At 37.3% G+C, this 13,774-nt stretch overlaps 1 long non-coding RNA gene across 1 annotated transcript; it reads right to left on the bottom strand.

The window, feature by feature from the left end:
* Positions 1-1,128: 1,128 nt before the first annotated feature.
* Positions 1,129-2,273, bottom strand: LOC110883671. The gene is made up of 3 exons (XR_002560547.1): positions 2,165-2,273; positions 1,569-1,622; positions 1,129-1,261 (listed from the first exon to the last, which is right to left on the bottom strand). It is a non-coding gene; the product is annotated as an uncharacterized LOC110883671 (long non-coding RNA).
* Between the last annotated feature and the right edge of the window lie 11,501 nt (positions 2,274-13,774).

Below are 13,774 nucleotides of genomic sequence, written 5' to 3'. Positions count from 1 at the left end.
GAAACGCGTTTTAAAAACATTTTTGTCAGTGGGAAATACTGGTGAGTGAATCCCAGTTTAATCAAGTTTAAATAAAAAGATCACAGTGAACAGTATTGAGGGCGATCCCGCAATTACATTTGTTTCCAAGTTATATCAATTATCACTCGTTGGTACTGTCGACACCAGACTTATGGAAATGTTACTCCTTAACCAGGTTATAACCAATTTTGTATACAAAACCCCAACATACCCACGATAATTGTATTCTTACAAATACTCAATAACTGTCATTCGCATGGAAAGGTATTTAAGGTTTTGTAAAAACAGTTAACAAAAAGAGGATTACTCATATTGCTGTTTTAGGTTATTCTTTAGGGTTTCCTGGTGAATATCTATAATTTACACAAATGCACGTGTGTTAGTATAATAACCCATTTTAACATTAGTAATACCCTCCCCGAGACGGCATTCCAACGACTACGTCGGGCAGAACCACGACAGCCGTTACGGAACCCTAGATCAATCGGGCAGTGTATCTAATACGTCTCCAGGGGTTATAATACTTACATCGTAGCAGAACCTCGCTATTTTAGGGGGTATAATGCCCGGGTATAGTAACGCCACTACAGAAAATTTAAGAAAGAAAGAAAGATTTGAGCGAAACGGACTGAAGGTCGTTGCCTTCTATTTATAGGGCTGAAATCGCACTTTCTCGCGGCCCGCGTGAAGTAAGGCTAAACCTTACGCGGCCCGCGTCAACATGCGGTCAATGTATAGCTTGGTCCGGTCATCTACTAGGTTCGACACGATGCTGACACGTGTCATCACCGGGTTGTGCCACATTCCAGGTCGCTCGCGGCCCGCATGAACTTAAACGAAGTTATACGCGGCCCGCATGAACTTAAGATTTTAGCGAAGTCTGGTTACACCCTTACACGGCCCGCGTTAAGTTGAGGTGAGGCCTTACGCGGCCCGCCTCAGCTTAATAATTATTGTTTTTAATTTATTTTATATATTATATTCTAATTTGGGCTCGGTTTTCACATACGGGGTGCATATAAAGACATATTGATATATTTAAAGATATATTAGGGTGTCAGAAATATTATAAGGGTGTCGGTTTTACCGAGGGTTGTTATAATAGAAACTAGGTTTAACTACTAGACATAGACATAAGTGACAAAGTATTAAACATTGACTTTTACAAAATGCGGAACGCTTGACGGGCTTGAGGCGTGTTCGAACCGGGCAAAGCTTGATAGCTAGACATGAGATTTACCTACATGACCACAACATCGAAAACTCATTAGAACAAAAATTTCTTTCTTTAACTCAAGAATCTAACTTACGAACTTGAAACAAATGTGACATTCACAACTTGTGCTTTACTACATTCTTTCATTTTTGCATGGTAATGTGTTCCAACGGAACTCCATGCCATTCCTTCTAGTCTTACAATAACATCATTCGACCCGTTCAAGAGAAGGGTCTATACATACATCTTTTTCCATACTTGATTCGAATTAACACATTTATTGATAAACACATATCTATAGTGAAAACCAAAAATTGTACAAGTAGCGTACCTCGGTCTTGATTCTCTTGTTGCTTCACTTGACTCGAACTTTCTTCCTTAACGCCTACATATAACCATTCATTCTTTTAATTTATGTTTCATACTCTATTACACACACCAATTGATAAAACTAAACACAATTTGGCTCATACTTCTTAAACACATTCAATTCACATAAGGTTTATGACTTACAAGACTAACATCTTTATTGAGGCATTTTGTCAAACACTTGGTGTGTATAACATGAATAAAGCATAGGGTACAAGTGTTCAAAGCATGGTTCTACTAGTTCATTCTTAGATCATTAAAAACAATCAAATTTCCCACAATAATCATTCCAAATCAGTTTCTAACTATTACTAATCTATCAATAATAACTCTTATACTTACCATTACAATAATTAGCATGTAATTTCATTCATGTTCTTCATTATCACCCTAGTTCAAGTGGGTTTTTACTTTAAATCATCCAACTATCTAGAATCAAACATATTTCTTGTTCTATTGAGCAATCCTAACTCATAACTACACAATTACTCACATTTATTTCAAGATTGGGTTGAAACCCACTTTCTACAAAACATCAAAACCAAAATTTCGACTTACCAAGGGTTGAACAAGCTTAGATTACTCGAATTAGGGTTCATGCATCCACTAGAACTCTAAATTTCCTTCTGATTTTGGAGAATTTGTGAAGTTAGGGTTTGGTCTTCTTGGCCCTTGCTTTAATCGATCCACACAAACACATCAGAATGTGTGTTTGTGTTTTTCCTTTTCCTTTTTATTTGTTTTAATTAAACTTTCATTCTTTTTAACAAGATTAGTCCCTTTACTTACTTATATTGTTTAATTGTCATGTAACCTTCCTTCTAATCAAGTTACTAGTGTAAATACTTAACTAGGTTAAATATAACATGACTAAACATTTTAAGTAACATACATAAATTGCATATTTTGGGGTGTTACAAATCTACCCCCCTTAAAAGAGGTTTCGTCCCCGAAACCTTAATACATACCAAATAATGTCGGGTAGAGCTTCCTCATTTCATCTTCTAACTCCCATGTAAGATCCGATCCTTTCCGATGTTGCCATTGCACCAAGACTTGCTTTATAGTTTTGTTCCGAAGGTGGGTTACCTTGGAATCTTTGATAGCTATCGGTCTTTCAACATAATTCAATTTTTCGTCCAATTCAATATCATCAAGAGGCACGTATGCCGTCTCATCCACTAAATACTTTCTCAATTGTGACACATGGAATGTGTCATGTATTCCATCTAAAATTGGCGGTAATTCCAACCGATATGCTACCTTCCAACCCGGGCTAAAATCTTGAAAGGTCCTATGTAGCGGGGACCTAGCTTTCCTCGCTTACGGAAACGGATTATACCTTTCCATGGGGAAACCTTTAATAACACATAATCACCTATTTGAAATTCGATAAGTCGCCACCTTCGATCTGCATAGGGCTTTTGTCGATCTTGAGCCGCTTTTAAACGGGCTCGCACAAGATCGATCTTTTCGTTAGTTTTAGCTACTACCTCATTGGGTGCAATTTCTCTCTGCCCCACCTCTCCCCAACAAATTGGAGTTCTACACTTCCTTCCATACAACAATTCATACGGTGCCATTCGAATACCGTTATGGTAGCTATTGTTGTATGAAAATTCCACCAATGGCAAGTGGTCATCCCAGCTTCCCCTGAAATCTATCACACATGCTCGCAGCATGTCGATGAGTGTTTGAATGGTTCGCTCAGACTGACCATCCGTTTGGGGGTGGTAGGCGGTACTGAAATGTAATTTTGTACCCATACTCTCATGAAAACCTTGCCAATATCGAGATGTGAATCGGGTATCTCGATCCGACACAATAGATACAGGAACTCCGTGTCGTGATATTATCTCGTTAACATAGATCTCCGCCATCTTTTCTGAAGAGAAAGCTTCCCTAATGGGTAAGAAGTGCGCGCTCTTGGTGAGGCGGTCCACGATCACCCATATAGCATCGTGACCTTTCCTTGTCTTAGGAAGCTTGGTCACTAGGTCCATTGTCAATTCTTCCCATTTCCATACCGGAATCTCTAACGGTTGCAACCTCCCGTATGGTTTCTGATGTTCTGCCTTCACTTGCAAACACGTCAAACATTTTGCAACATACTTGACGATATCATGTTTCATACCGGGCCACCAATAACTTTTCTTCAAGTCCAAATACATTTTTGTAGCTCCAGGATGAACCGAGAATCGGGATTTGTGAGCTTCTTCGAGTAATACACCCTTTGCTTCGCTAAACCGAGGTATCCAAATACGACCATACATGGTTTTAATTCCATCGGATCTCTCTTCGAATTTATCCACAAACCCCTTTGTTCTTTCCTTTCTAGAATCCATTCCGCTTAGTGACTTGATTTGGGCTTCCTTAATCATTTCGAGAAATCGAGGTGTAACTACCATCCTCATGGACTTTACTTGAATTGGAGGCGGGTAATCCTTTCGGCTCAGGGCATCGGCCACTACATTAGCTTTGCCCGGATGATAAAGGATCTCACAATCATAATCTTTAAGAAGTTCTAACCACCTTCGTTGCCTCATATTTAAATCTTTTTGCTCGAAAAAGTATTTAAGGCTTTTGTGGTCAGAATAAATTGCACTTTTCGTACCGTATAGATAATGCCTCCATATCTTTAAAGCAAACACTACTGCAGCTAACTCCAAGTCATGGGTTGGATAATTACTTTCGTGTGACTTCAATTGCCTAGAAGCATAGGCAATGACTCTACCCCTTTGCATCAAAACACATCCCAACCCTTGGTGTGACGCATCCGTAAACACCACCAAGTCTTCCGTTCCATCAGGTAAGGTTAGTACCGGGGAACTCGACAGCTTTTCTTTCAAGGTTTGAAACGCCCTCTCTTGATCTGCACCCCATGAAAACTTCTCATCCTTCTTGGTTAACTTGGTCAGCGGCAAGGCCAATTTAGAAAAGTCTTGGATAAACCTCCTATAATAGCCTGCTAAACCCAAAAAGCTTCTCACTTCACTTGGGTTCTTTGGAGGTACCCATTTCATAACGGCTTCCACCTTTGACGGGTCTACTAAGATACCATCCGCATTAATCACGTGACCGAGAAATTGTACCTCTCTAAGCCAAAAAGCACACTTAGAGAATTTCGCATACAATTTCTCCTTGCGGAGTACTTCAAGAACTTCACGTAAATGGCATGCATGTTCGGCTTTACTTCGGGAATAAACCAGGATGTCATCGATAAAAACTATAACGAATTTGTCTAACATGGGCCGACAAACTCGATTCATAAGATCCATGAACGCGGCGGGCACGTTCGTTAATCCAAAGGACATTACTAAGAACTCATAATGCCCGTATCGCGTTCTAAAAGCCATCTTCGCCACATCCTCATCTCGCACCCTTAACTGATGGTACCCAGACCGCAAATCTATTTTTGAAAACCAACTTGCCCCTTGTAACTGATCGAAGAGATCATCGATTCGGGGCAATGGGTATCGGTTTTTCACCGTCAGCTTATTTAACTCTCGATAATCGATGCACATGCGCATCGAACCATCTTTCTTTTTGACAAAAAGAACAGGCGCTCCCCATGGTGATACACTCGGGCGTATAAATCCCATGTCGAGCAATTCTTGTATTTGTACCATTAACTCCCGCATTTCAGTTGGGGCCAACCTATAAGGAGCCTTGGCTACGGGTTTGGCATCGGGATACAATTCAATCTTAAAATCCACTTCGCGTTCTGGTGGAAGCCCCGGCAAATCTTCCGGAAAAACATCAAGAAACTCGTTCACGACTTCAACCTCTTCTATCTTAGGGGTATTCTGCTTAGTATCCACCACGTAGGCTAGGAATGCCTTGCTTCCATTTCGTACATACTTGTATGCTTGAACTATAGAACAAAGCTTCGAATTAATATTCCTTTCCCCTTGTATGCTTACTCGTTTTCCTCCCGGTGTTAGCACATGAATCACCTTTTTCTCACTTTGAATTTCGGCATGATGTTTAGCTAGCCAATCCATGCCAACTATAACCTTAAATTCCCCCAATACCATGGGAATAAGGTCAATAGCAAACTTCTCGTCTTCAATGATAATTTCGCAATTTCTACAAACTTCGTGCAACAAATAACTCTTACTATCGGCTATCTCTACTTCTAAGGGCACATGCATTCTTTCGATTCTAAAAGAGGGGTGTGACACTAATTCACTTGATACAAATGACCTACTGGCTCCAGTATCAAATAACACATACGTAGGCATCAAGTTCAATGAGAATATACCTGATATAACATTCGGGAGGTCCTTTGCCTCTTCAGTCGTGATCTGAAACATCCTCCCCTTAGCCCTTGGGGCTTCCTCCTTTCTTGCTTCCTTATCAGTTTTCTGTTGAAGCTTGGGACACTCAGCCTTAATATGACCCGGTTGGAAACAGTTGTAGCACGATCTAGAAGGATTAGGACACCTATAGTATGGATGTCCCTCTTGCCCACAATTGTAACAGCCCTTCTTCCCCTTCAAACACTCCCCCGTGTGTAACTTTCCGCACGTTTTGCATTTCGGAATGCTACCCTTCGCCTTATCCTTCTTGCTCTGATCTTGAAATTTCGGTTTCTTTGACGGGTTCGAGCTGGAAACATTCTCAGACACTCTCTTTTCGCCTCTTTCTGCATGTCTTCTTATTTCAATCTCCCTATCTCGGGCCAAGTCTATGAGCTCATTTAAAGTTTCACATTTAGCGGGAATTATGAACTCCCGATATTCAGCCTTCAACATACCGTAATAGCGGTTTATCTTCATTCTTTCCGTTCCTGCTATATCTTTACAGAATTTCAGCTTGTCAAGGAAAATGTTGGTGATTTCATCAATGGTTTCATCTTTCTGACGAAGATGTAAGAAATCTTCTTGGATCCTGTCAATGGCAGATTGCGAACAGTGGTACTTTAGAAAAGGTTCCTTGAACTCTTGCCATGTCAAGACTTGAACTTTTTCTTCCCCAATCTCTTTACTATAAACATCCCACCAGTCTTTAGCTCGGAGTTGTAGCAAACCGGTGGCGAACATCACTTGATCCTCCTTTTCACAATGACTCCTTATGAACACCGCTTCCGTACTTGCAATCCACCTTTGACATGCTATAGGATCAATTTCTCCTTTAAATGGTAATGGGTTGCACGCCATAAATTCTTTGTATGTGCATTTGCGAGTTCCTTTCTTTCCTTGCATTTCACCAATCATTCCCTTCAACTCGTCCATCTTACTCGCCATCATTGTTTCTACCACTTCCAGCACATGACTTTCTACTTCTTGGGCTAAATGAGGAATACTTGCTTGCATTGCCCTTCCAATCTCTTCCGAGATCATAGTTTTCAGTTGTTCTTGTTGTGTCGCTTCATCCTCATTCGTATCCGTCATCTACACATAAACATCATTCTTTATTTCAAGCATTCAATCATCCTTTCCATCATATAATCACTCTAATAGTACATAATTTCCTTTGAAATCCCCACACGCATACATAATATCATTCTTTAGACTCTTATTATAACATTCTATTACTCCCCGTATGATATAAAACATCGGACAAAACATCACAATTGAAATGAGCTGAAAATGGTACCCATCGTAAGTTAAGGTGGCACCCTTTTCCTTACGGTACGAAGCTACTGTTTTACGGTAGAAAAATTTTGTCCCAGTGTCTACCGTAAGCTACGGTAGCCACCGTAGCTTACGGTGACGCCCAGCACACTATGATAATTTTCTTATTTTGCAGCCATCTTTCCGACCCGTTTTAACCTATACTAATCCGTTTCATCCCAAACCTTTCCACATCATCCCGTAATGATTTCCCTAACATTCCATAATGTTTCATAACCAAATTATTCATAATGCAAAAATTCAAACTTTAAAGATACTTACTTGCTTCGCGCCGTGGAACGAACACACACTTCACACGAGCTTTCGGTTTGAGTTCAAGCATTCGATGCTCAAATCCCTCAAACCTATGCTCTGATACCAACTTGTAACGTCCATAATTTTCTTTTTAAATTTATTAAATAACAACGTACTTTTCTAACGAAATTTGGGCATGACCCGTTTGCAAAACGAGCGGTCCCCTGTTTTTCATAATCAAATATCATTCAAAAATACGCAACCATTCAAAAGACACAACATACATGTCAAAACATACCATGTTTTTACTTACAAAACCATTAAGTTTATATACGTACTTACGACAAGTTTTCCAAAAGACAAACATAATAGAAACTAGGTTTAACGACTAGACGTAGACATAAGTGACAAAGTATTAAACATTGACTTTTACAAAATGCGGAACGCTTGACAGGCTTGAGGCGTGTTCGAACCGGGAAAGCTTGATAGCTAGACATGAGATTTACCTACATGACCACAACATCGAAAACTCATTAGAACAAAAATTTCTTTCTTTAACTCAAGAATCTAACTTACGAACTTGAAACAAATGTGACATTCACAACTTGTGCTTTACTACATTCTTTCATTCTTGCACGGTAATGTGTTCCAACGGAACTCCATGCCATTCCTTCTAGTCTTACAATAACATCATTCGACCCGTTCAAGAGAAGGGTCTATACATACATCTTTTTCCATACTTGATTCGAATTAACACATTTATTGATAAACACATATCTATAGTGAAAACCAAAAATTGTACAAGTAGCGTACCTCGGTCTTGATTCTCTTGGTGCTTCACTTGACTCGAACTTTCTTCCTTAACGCCTACATATAACCATTCATTCTTTTAATTTATGTTTCATACTCTATTACACACACCAATTGATAAAACTATACACAATTTGGCTCATACTTCTTAAACACATTCAATTCACATAAGGTTTATGACTTACAAGACTAACATCTTTATTGAGGCATTTTGTCAAACACTTGGTGTGCATAACATGAATAAAGCATAGGGTACAAGTGTTCAAAGCATGGTTCTACTAGTTCGTTCTTAGATCATTAAAAACAATCCAATTTCCCACAATAATCATTCCAAATCAGTTTCTAACTATTACTAATCTATCAATAATAACTCTCATACTTACCATTACAATAATTAGCATGTAATTTCATTCATGTTCTTCATTATCACCCTAGTTCAAGTGGGTTTTTGCTTTAAATCATCCAACTATCTAGAATCAAACATATTTCTTGTTCTATTGAGCAATCCTAACTCATAACTACACAACTACTCACATTTATTTCAAGATTGGGTTGAAACCCACTTTCTACAAAACATCAAAACCAAAATTTCGACTTACCAAGGGTTGAACAAGCTTAGATTACTCGAATTAGGGTTCATGCATCCACTAGAACTCTAAATTTCCTTCTGATTTTGGAGAATTTGTGAAGTTAGGGTTTGGTCTTCTTGGCCCTTGCTTTGATCGATCCACACAAACACACCAGAATGTGTGTTTGTGTTTTTCCTTTTTCTTTTTATTTGTTTTAATTAAACTTTCATTCTTTTTAACAAGATTAGTCCCTTTACTTACTTATATTGTTTAATTGTCATGTAACCTCCCTTCTAATCAAGTTACTAGTGTAAATACTTAACTAGGTTAAATATAACATGACTAAACATTTTAAGTAACATACATAAATTGCATATTTTGGGGTGTTACATGAAAGCATCCACCAACTGCTTCAATTGATCTTTCATATCAGCAATAATTTTTTCCAAGTTAGATATCCTCTCCGTCAAATGCTGGTATTTTAATCCATCACCTAACTTAATAGGATCATCTGAATTCGCACCAGAGGTAGTTGTATCTGCTTTTGAAAGATGAGGTATCTCCAAATTTTCATTAGCATATGCCCCTTGTTCTTGGTTCTGGGGACTTCCCTCTGCATCAGTGGTTACCTTAGTGATCTCACCCGTGGTTAACTTGAACTCACCAGTGGATACCTTGATAGACACAACAGTGGTTGCCTTCAAGGGAGTCTGACTGATGAAACTACTGTCCAAATGTAAATAAGTGGATTTGATATTTGTAGTAGCTGCTCCACTTGAAATACCATCAAGAATTTGTTGAAATTCAAGAGGTGTAGCCTCCTCAACTATTTCTGGGTTAGCTAATTGAAAAGGTTCAGACATAGCTATTGTTGAAGTTAAACTCTTAGTAAAGTGTTCGTGAGAGGGATTGCTATCAGTCTGAATGTCAATAGCTTGAAGCAGTGTTACAAACTTTGGTGGAATAGAAGATGAAGGGATTGTTGTCGAAAGAGACATTACCCCGGAAGAAGGGCTTTTAAGTATACTCTCATATGAGGGTATGACATCATATTGTGGTGTCTCTGTGAATACAACATGTTTCTTTTGTGAGGAATCATGAGGAGTTTGGTTTATGGGTTGAGATCTTTCCACATGTTGTGAGGAAGTAGCAACAGTGGTTTGTAGTGACATCTATGTTGTCACAGGGTTAACCTCTGGGATCTCATCTTCCAAAGGACCCGTTTTGCTGGTTTCGGTGGGCTTTTTGGATTTTGTTTTGGTCTTTTTGAGTTTTGTTGGTGGGGGTTTCACAGCAGTGGTTGTAGTGTTGTGATCACCAAGAGCAGTAGGCTCAGCAACAGAGGTTTGAGGAGCAGTTGTGGACTCATCTAAAATTTCCTCATTCCCCTCTGCTTCAGTTTTGGAAACATCTGACTCTTTAGCCATAAGACGAGTGTTAGACTATTCATTTTAATAACTTTACCTTTTTCAAAAGCTTTTTGAGAAACATGTTTTTGCAGGTAGTAGCTTAATAGTCTATGAAACATAAGAAAACCAGCAATTTTCCCCTTTTTAATAACAACAATTTTCCTCTTTTTAATAGCAGCAGTTTTCCCCTTTTTAATGTTTTTTTAAATTTGCAACCAAATCAGCAAACAGTGCCTGGGAGTAGTTAAAATCAGTATTTGTCAAAATTGCATACCCCAATGACTGATTTTTCAAAGGTATTTCATTAAAAGAAGTAGTTTTATTTGAGAGACAGATTAAGAGAGTATGGAACAAGAATTTCATTGGTAGTGGAAAATTACCTTTAAACATAGTTGCCTGATTCAACTGTCCATCATATCCCCTCCCAATCAAGCATGTTTGAATCTCATTTTTCTGGAAAGATGTCTTACCTGCCAAGTCGTTTACCTCAAATGTTGTTGATATGGTAGTAGGGGTAATAGCAACCGATTCATCTCCGACTTTTGAAGTTATACTTACGGCCACATTGTTTTGTTCTTTAATATTCGCATTTGCCCAGAAATCGCGTAGCGTCTCTTGGTAAATGGGTGCATCGGCGGTAAGAATGGCCTTATATTTTGATGATGTAAGAACATCAATCATTGAATGATAGAGAGTATGTTCTCGGTTTTCTCAAAAATAGCCAGGTAGTTATGCAGATTTTTCATCATCAAAGCCATGATCGGAATTGAAAGTTGCGAGAGGTTGACGAAGAAGTGTTGAAGAAGAAGGTGGAAACCGCTCTGATGAATTTTAAACTCGAGACGAAAGTAAAACCTCTGTTTGGGGATGAAACAGGGGTTTATAAAGTGAAAAAGTGAATGCTGACGTGTCAGAAGTTACAAAGATCTGATGGCTAACATCTGTCCACGTCAGAACCTCTAATAATGGATGACAGTTATTTGAAAACCATTGTTGGCCAACAACAGATTTTAGGCAACAATAGTAACTCAACAGTCCTTAGATTAAACAGAACCTATGAGAACAGACAATACCATTCAGCAGTGTTTGGAAACTACTGTTAGGCAACAACGGATCTTATGCAACAATAGTAAGTCAACAGTCCTTAGTCAAACACAAGTTTGGAAAACAGTTGTTTTCACAGACTTTGAATATAAACAAATAAATTGATATTAAATATCAGCAGCCATTTAATGCAAAACATTTAAAAAATAAATTTTTAATGGGAAAACTATAAAATTAAATATCAAGCAACTGAAAGGACAAATTTGAAACCTCTGTCATAAAAAAAAATAAAAAAAAAACTCTTCATTTAAACACCAACAATAATCTACATGACAAACAGAGGCTACTACCACTTTATCGGATACAAATGTTGTAAACAGTGGTAAATCAATAGTCGCTAAGATAAACAACACTTATTAAAACAGACAATACCTTTCAGCAGTGGATGATTTTTTTATCCAAATAGAAGTTGATTCAAAACATCAACAAATACTATGAAAACACTGATAATTAGTTTTAAATTGATTTTATATATTAAGACTTATGATTATGATGCAATAATAACCTCAAAAAAGCATTGTCGGACAGTCTCTCTGCCTGCCACATCAGCTTTTCTAAGGTCACCGCAATTTTTTGAGCAAAACAGAAGTTTACCCAAAAATTGTTCTCCACAAACTTTTAAGAGTTTTTTCCAATATTTAAAAAAATAGCTATTTTTTAAGAATAGAGTTTTCATATTTTGAAGACATTTTACAAAGATCTGTTGGGCAATAACAGATGTTCAGAACTTTTGTTGTGTTAATGGTTGACAAGTCTTTGGAAACTGCTGTTGAGAATAACAGATGTTGGCAACAGTAGCAACCCAACAGTCGTTACATAAAACAGAAATTATGGGAACAGACAATACCTTTAAGCAGTGGATGAATCTTTTGCCAAACAGATGTTTTAAAAACAGCTGTTTTCAATAGACTTTTAAATATTTTTGTCAATTTTTTTAAAAATACCTACTTTTTAAGAATGGACTTTTGATGATACGAAGACATTATAATGTTTTAATCATCAACAAACGATGATTCCAAACAATTCTTCTCTTTTGGCAAAATTTAATTTTAACAGACCTTAACAATAGCAGGTATCAACTCTAACAATTGTTGATTTTCATAATTAGTAATAATAAAATGCTCTACAAAGATTAATAGAAATAAAATTTACCTATCACATATGACGATAGATCAACAATTACATCGAGTACTGAACAACGAAATTGAATAATCTAAAGACACTGATTTCATGCAGTAGTCAACGGAATTTAATAATCTAACAACAAAAATTAAGAAATTTTAGCTTCAACTCCATTGAGTACTCAACTTCTCTATGTATATCTGTGAGCTTCGCCATGAACTCCAAGTCTCTCGTAAACAGACCAAGATGCAGTCCATCAAAACACCTCTTCAGCTCTTGAAGAGTAGCCCTATCCTCATATACTTGATCCTCAACTTGCTTGATAAAGCGATACTTTAAATCATAAGAACCTACAGCCATGATGACATTTTTAACTTGTATATTTCTTCAAGTCTGATGTAAAAGAAGGATACAATGGTAGTAAAACGTGATGAAAACAACTGAACTAACAATCATACTATATAATGAAATAGCTAACAGCCCAAAGGTGAGACTTAATTTCACCGCACCATTAAACTAATCTAGGAGGCAAAAATGTGTACATTTAATACAAAACAGCAGCCATTGAATGCAAAGCCTTTCAAAAATAAGTTTTCATAGGAAAACTAAAAAGTTATATATCAATAAATGAAAGAAAAAAAAACAGACTATCATAATTACCATTAACTTCTCCATTTATCATAAAGATGAATTTTAAACACCATAAAAGGCTGATGATTAGGTCGATTGAAGAACTAATATTTAGAATCGACATCATCAGTGATAATAAATACAAGAAAACCTGGAACAACATCGGCGCTTCATGAAGTACTCCACTTTCTGCACTTCAGACTTCAAGAACAGGCTTCATGAAGTACTTCACTTTCTGCACTTCAGACTTTAAGAACAGTGCAGAAGAACTTCCCACTGCTCGGTCGGAAAAAACAAAGCTGAAATATATCAACACCTTAAAACAAATATTATCAACATATATCAACATATATCAACAGTTTAAAAGAATCCACAAACCTAAAATAACCCGCAACTGATTGTTTGAATTTTAAACAACTCTGAGTAGGCTGAAATATAAAGCGAGAATTAGAATAGACCAGTTGTAATACCCCGAATCTTAATGTGCTGGTTATAAACGTGTGAAATATGTAATTTATATTTCATATATTGTTAAACGAGTAAGATAATTGTGTGAAAGGTGGAATATCTTGACAAACCTTGGCTAATATAGGAGACCGTTAATATTAATAATTAAATATATTATTTTATTTACCTTACTCCGTTTTTAAT

The sequence above is a fragment of the Helianthus annuus genome, chromosome 2 (genome assembly GCF_002127325.2).
Source record: "Helianthus annuus cultivar XRQ/B chromosome 2, HanXRQr2.0-SUNRISE, whole genome shotgun sequence".
In the NCBI taxonomy this organism is placed as follows: Eukaryota; Viridiplantae; Streptophyta; class Magnoliopsida; order Asterales; family Asteraceae; genus Helianthus; species Helianthus annuus.
This window is presented reverse-complemented; position numbering and strand designations above follow the sequence as displayed.